General features: G+C 36.7%; 1 pseudogene; it reads left to right on the forward strand.

The window, feature by feature from the left end:
- Positions 1 to 682: 682 nt before the first annotated feature.
- Positions 683 to 1,500, forward strand: LOC100592893 (annotated as a pseudogene).
- Positions 1,501 to 6,540: the final 5,040 nt, after the last annotated feature.

The following is a 6,540-nucleotide window of genomic DNA, read 5'->3' on the forward strand; positions in this document are numbered from 1 at the left end:
CCCATGCAAGAAACTTTGTGCAGTGGCTGTTTTTCACTCCTTACCTGGGAATATCTCCAGGCATTTGGCAACTGCCCCCTGGGCTCATCGGAGCAGATACTTGCACCCACCATTAGGAAGCCTGAGTGCAGGCTAGCCCAGCCCAGCTCCAATAGCTTCACCCCCACAACTCCCACTGAGGCTGAGCATAGAACCCAAGCCACTGAGCATTCCACAGCGCAGCCCAATGCCTGGGACACTGGAAAACTTCTCCTGGTAAACAAAGATCAAGAGAAACCCAATTGCTACCACCATAGCCATCTCTTACCTGCAAGTGCCACCTACTGGCCTGGAGGTCAAGCAGCACAACCAAATACAAAATCTGCTGACACAACTGCACAGCAGTTGAGAATGAGAGAAGCTTCTTTGGCCTCCACTCCTCCAGCTTCTCAGAAGACCATAAGCCTGTTCAGCCACCTGGTACACAGCTACTACAGCTGGCATTTGAGAAACCTACCACACTAAGGTTATCTGTAACTAGTCTTTGCCACCAAACACACTCAGAAGCAAAGTGAAATGGCCCTACTCAACATATCTTATAGTCACATCCTCAAGGAAAAATTAAAAAGTCATGTCTATGGCTGGGGAATTCTTGTGGAGGTCAGAGTGGAAGCAGGTGTGGGAAGCTCCAGCAGAAGGAAACATGACTGCCAAAGTGTTTGAGCTCATTAGCAAGTTTGGACCACCCTTAGCTGTTGCAGGAGGTGTGGTGAACTCTGCCTTATGTAATGTGGATGCTGGGTGCAGAGCCATCATCTTTGACCAGTTCCATGGAGTGCAGAACATTGTGGTAGGGAAAGGAGCTCACTTTTTTATCCCATGGGTATAAAAACCAATTACCTTTGACTGCCATCTCAACCACATAATGTCCCAGTCATCACAGGTAGTGAAGATTTAGAGAATGTCAACATCACACTCCACATCCTATTCTGGTGTTTTGCTAGCCAGCTTCCTCACATCTATACCAGCATTGGAGAGGACTATGATGAGCATGTGCTGCTGTCCATCACTATAGAGGTCCTCGAGTCAGTGGTGGCTCACTTTGATGCTGGAGAACTAATCACACAGAGAGAGCTGGTCTCCAGGCAGGTGAGCAATGATCTTAAGGAGTGAGCAGCCACCTTTGGGCTCATCCTGGACAACATGTCATTGGTGTATCAGACCTTTGGGAAGGAGTTCACAGAAGTGGTGAAAGCCAAACAGGTGACTCAGCAGAAAGCAGAGAGGGCCAGATTTGTGGTGGAAAAAGGCTGAGCAGCAGAAAAAGGCAGCCATCATCTCTGCTGAGGGCAACTCCAAAGCAGCCAAGCTGATTGCCAACTCACTGACCACCACAGGGGATGGCCTGATTGAGCTGCACAAGCTGGAAGCCATAGAGGACATCATGTTCCAGCTCTCATGCTCTTGGAACATCACTTACCTGCCAGCAGACAGTCTGTGCTCCTCTAGCTGCCCCAGTGAGGGCTCACCCTGCCTGCACCTCCATGGGCCAACTGAGCCACAGCCTTGATGATTCTTAACACCACCTTCTTTCTGCCCTGACCCCAGAAATCACAGTGAAATTTCAAGATTGGCTTAAAGTGAAGGAAATAAAAGTAAAATCACTTCAGATCTAAAAAAAAAAAAAAGTCCTGTCCAAATAAAAGTAAATGCAAAAATAAAAATTGATTGTTTCTTCAGATGAGAAGAAAACCACATAGCAATATTAAAAGTATGAAAAAGTAGGGTATTATCACATACACCCCAAAAAATCACACTAACTCTCTAGTAATGGATTCTAACCAAAATGAAATATTTGAAATGCCAGATAAAGAATCAAAACATTGATTTTAAAGAAGCTCAGTAAGTTTCAGAAGAAATCTGAAAACTAATACAAAAAAATCAGTTCAGGATATGAATGAGAAATTTACAAGGAGATAAATATCTTAAAAATAGAACTTCTGGAAATGAAAAATATTGAAGGAATAACAAAATACAGTTGAAAGCTCCAACAGTAGACTAGAATACGCAGAAGAGACATCAAAACTTGAAGACAGGTTTTTTAATTAACCCAGTCAAGCAAAAATAAAGAAGCAAGAATAAAAAAGAATAAATGAAGCCTTCAAGAAATATGGAACTACATAAAGTCTCCAAACATACAAATCATTGGTATTCCAATGGAATACCAATATATAGATTCATGGTATACAATGGATTCCATGGGAATACCAATGATTTGTATGGGGGAATAACAAGCAAAAAGTTTTAACAACTGATTAAGGGAAATAATTGGTAAAATGTTCCCTAGTCTTGCAAGGGAGTTAGACATTTAGATACAGGAGGCCCAGTAAACACCAGGAAGATACATTGCAAGATGGACTTCATCATGACATGTCATCAGACAGTTTAAAGTAAACATGAAGAAAAAAAAATCCTATAATCAGCAAAAGAAAAGAATCCAGTCACCTATAAAGGAAACCTTGTCAGACTAACAGTGGAAATTTTAGCAGAAACTTTACAAACCAGAAGAGATTCCATTTTCAAAGTGCTTAAAAAAAAACCTGCCAATCCTGAATTTTGTGTCCTGCCAGAATAAGTTCCATAAATGAAGAGGAAATAAATTATTTCCAAGACAAGCAAATGCTGAGGGAATTTGTCAGTACTTGGCCGGCCCTATAAGAAACGTCCAAAGGACTTATAAACATGGAAAACAAAAGGTTGTTATTCACCATAACAACCTTATGAGTTTTATTCATCATAAAAATTCATGACGTATAAAACTCACAGGTCTTATAAAACAATCACATAAAGGAGAAAGAGAAAGAAATCAATGGCAACATGACAGAACTCCACCAAACCACAGATGGGGTGGGTGGGGGAAAGAAACAAAGAATCTACAAAGCAACTAGATAACAATATTATGACAATAATGAAAAATCAAATATCAATGTTAACATTAAATATAAATGGATTAAATGCATCACTTAAAACATATAGATTAACAGAAGGAATTAAAAAATATGAACTAACTCTACACTGCTTACAAGAAACTCACCTTCTGGAAAAGACACTTATAGATGGATGGTAAAGGGGTGGAAAAAGATATTCCATGCAAATGGAAACCATAAGCAAGAAGGAGTCGATATACTTATATCAGATAAAACAGACATTAAGCCAACAACAGTTAAAAAAAAAAAAAAGACCGAAGTCATAATATGATAAAGGGATCAATTCAACAAGAGGATATAATGATCACAAATATACATGCATCCAACATTAGAGCCCTCAGATTCATAAAACAAATAATGCTAGACCTAAATAAAGCTATAGACAGCAATACAATAATACCAGGGGATGTCAATACCCCACTCATAAGACTAGACAGATCACTGAGACACAAAACTGACAAAGAAAAACTGGGCTTAAATTGGACTTTGAACTAAGTGAACCTGAAAGACATTTATAGAACATTCTACCCCAAAATGGCAGAATAGACATTCTTCTCATCAGTTCAGGGAACATTCTCCAAGACAGATAATATATTAAGCCACAAAACAAGTCTTAATAAATTTTTAAAAAGTGAAATTATACCAAATATCTTCTCAGCGTAATAAAACTAGAAATCAATACCAAGAATAACTCTCAAAACTATACAAATACATGGAAATTAAAAATACTCTTGAATGATCTTTGGGTCAATGACAAAATTAAGATAGAAATTTAAAATTTTTTGAAACAAATGAAAATGGAAACATAACATACCAAAACCTCTAGGATACAGAAAAAGCAGCACTAAAAGGGAAGTTTATAGTGTTAAATGCCTACATCAAAAAAAAAAGAAAGATAACAAAGTAACAACCTAACATTGCACCTCAAGGAACTAGGAAAAAAAAGAACAAACCAAACCAGAAGCTAGCATAAGAAAAGAAATAACAAAAATCAGAGCAGAACTAAATAAAATTAAGAACAAAAGAATTCTGAGGATTAATGAAACAAAAAGTTAGTTCTTTGAAAGATAAAGTTGATAAACCATTAGCTAGACTAACCAAGAAAGAGAGAGAAGATCCAAGTAAACATAATCAGAAATGTAAAAGGAGGTGCTAAAACTGATACCACATAAATACAAAAGATAATCAGAGACTATTGGGAGCAACTATATGCTTACAAACTAGAAAACCTAGAGGAAATGGATAAATTCCTGGAAACACACTACCAACCAAGATTGATTCAGGAAGAAATAGAGATCCTGAACAGACCAATAACAAGTAGTGAGACTGAATCAGTAATTTTTAAATTTCCCAAGAAAATACAAGCCAATGACCACAGGGATTCACAACAAAGTTATGTAAAACATACAAAGAAGAATGGTACCAATTCTCCAGATACTCTTCCAAAAAATTGAGGTAAAGGGAATCTTCCCTAACTCATTCTATGAATCCAGTATCATCCTAATACCAAGGCCAGACAAAGATACAACAAAAAAAGAAAACTATAGACCAATACCACCAATGAACATAAATGCAAAAATCCTCAACAAAATACAAGCAAACTGCATCCAAAAACACATCAAAAAGATACTACACCATGATCAAGTGAGATTTATCCCAGAAATGCAAGAATGGTTCAACATATACAAATCAATAAATGTGATTCATTACATAGACAGAATTGAAAACAAAAACCATATGATCCTCTCAATAGATGCAGAAAAAGCATTTGATAAAATTCAGCATCTCTTCATGATAAAAACCCTCAACAAACTAGGCATTAAAGGAACATACCACAAAATAATAAAAGCAATATATGACAAACCCACAGCCAATATCATACTGTACAGGTTAAAGTTAAAATCATTTCCGAAGAACTGGAACAAGGAAGGGATGCCCACTTTCACCACTCCTATTCAACATAGTACTGGAAGTCTTAGCCAGAGCAATCAGGCAACAGAAAGAAATAAAAGGCATCCAAACTGGAAAGAAGGAAATCAAATTATCTCTGTTGATGATATGATCTTACAGCTAGAAAACCCCAAGTACTCCTCCAAGACTCCTAAATTTGATAAGTGAGTTCAGTAAAGTTTCAGGATAAAAAAAATCAATGTACAAAAATCAGTAGCATTTCCTTATAACAATAGTGATCAAGCTAAGAACAAAATCAAGAAATCAATCCCATTAACAATAGCAACAACAACAAAAATACCTGGGAATATATTTAACCAAGAAAGTCAAAGCTCTCTACAAGGAAAACTATAAAACACTGGTAAAGGAAATTATAGATGACACAAACAAATGGAAAAACATCCCATGCTCATGGGTTAAAAGAATCAATATCATTAAAATGGCCTTACAACCCAAAGCAATCTACAGATTTAATGCAATTCCTATCAAAATATGAATGCCATTTTTAACAGAAAAATACAATCCTAAAATTTATATGGAATCAAAAAAGAGCCTAAATAGCCAAAACAATTCTAAGCAAAAAGAACAAAGCTGGAGATATCAGATTATCTAACTTTATACTACAAGGCTATAATAACCAAAACGGCATCCTACCAGTATAAAAATAGACACATAGATAAAAGGAACAGAACAAAGAACCCAAAAATACAGCCACGTAATTACAGCCAACTGATCTTTAACAAAGTTGATAAAAACATACATTGAGTAAAGGACACTCTTTTCAATAAGTGTTGCTGGGGAAATCGGATTGCCATATGCAGAAGCATAAAATTGGAGCCCTTCCCCTTTCATCTCATACAAAAATCAACCCAAGATGGTTTAAGAATTTAAATGTACGACCTGAAACTATTAAAATACTAGAAGAAAACCTGGGGAAAACTCTTCTAGACATTGACCCAGGCAAAGAATTCACAAAAATTATGGCCTCAAAAGCAAATGCGAGAAAAACAAAAATAGACAAATGTGGCTTAACTAAAAAGCTTATGCACAATAAAATAAATAATCAACAGAATAAACAGACGACCTGCAGAATGGAAGAAAATATTTGCAAACTATCAATCTGACAAGGGAGTAATATCCAGAATCTACAAGGAATTCAAACAACTTAACAACAAAAACAAACAGCCCCATTAAAAAGTGGGCAAAGCAGTTAGAATGGCGATCATTAAAAAGTCAGGAAACAACAGATGCTGGAGAGGATGTGGAGAAATAGGAAAGCTTTTACACTGTTGGAGTGTAAATTAGTTCAATGATTGTGGAAGACAGTGAGGCAATTCCTCAAGGATCTAGAACTAGAAATACCATTTGACCCAGCAATCCCATTACTGGGTATATGTCCAAAGATTATAAATCATTCTACTATAAAGACACACACACACATATGTTTATTGTGGCATTGTTCAAAATAGCAAAGATTTGGAACCAACCCAAATGCCCATCAATGGTAGACTGGATAAAGAAAATGTGGCACATATACACCATGGAATACTATGCAGCAATAAAAAAGGATGAGTTCATGTTTTTTACAGGGACTTAGATGAAGCTGGAAACCATCATTCTCAGC

This window comes from Nomascus leucogenys, chromosome 12 (assembly GCF_006542625.1).
Source record: "Nomascus leucogenys isolate Asia chromosome 12, Asia_NLE_v1, whole genome shotgun sequence".
Taxonomy (NCBI): Eukaryota; Metazoa; Chordata; class Mammalia; order Primates; family Hylobatidae; genus Nomascus; species Nomascus leucogenys.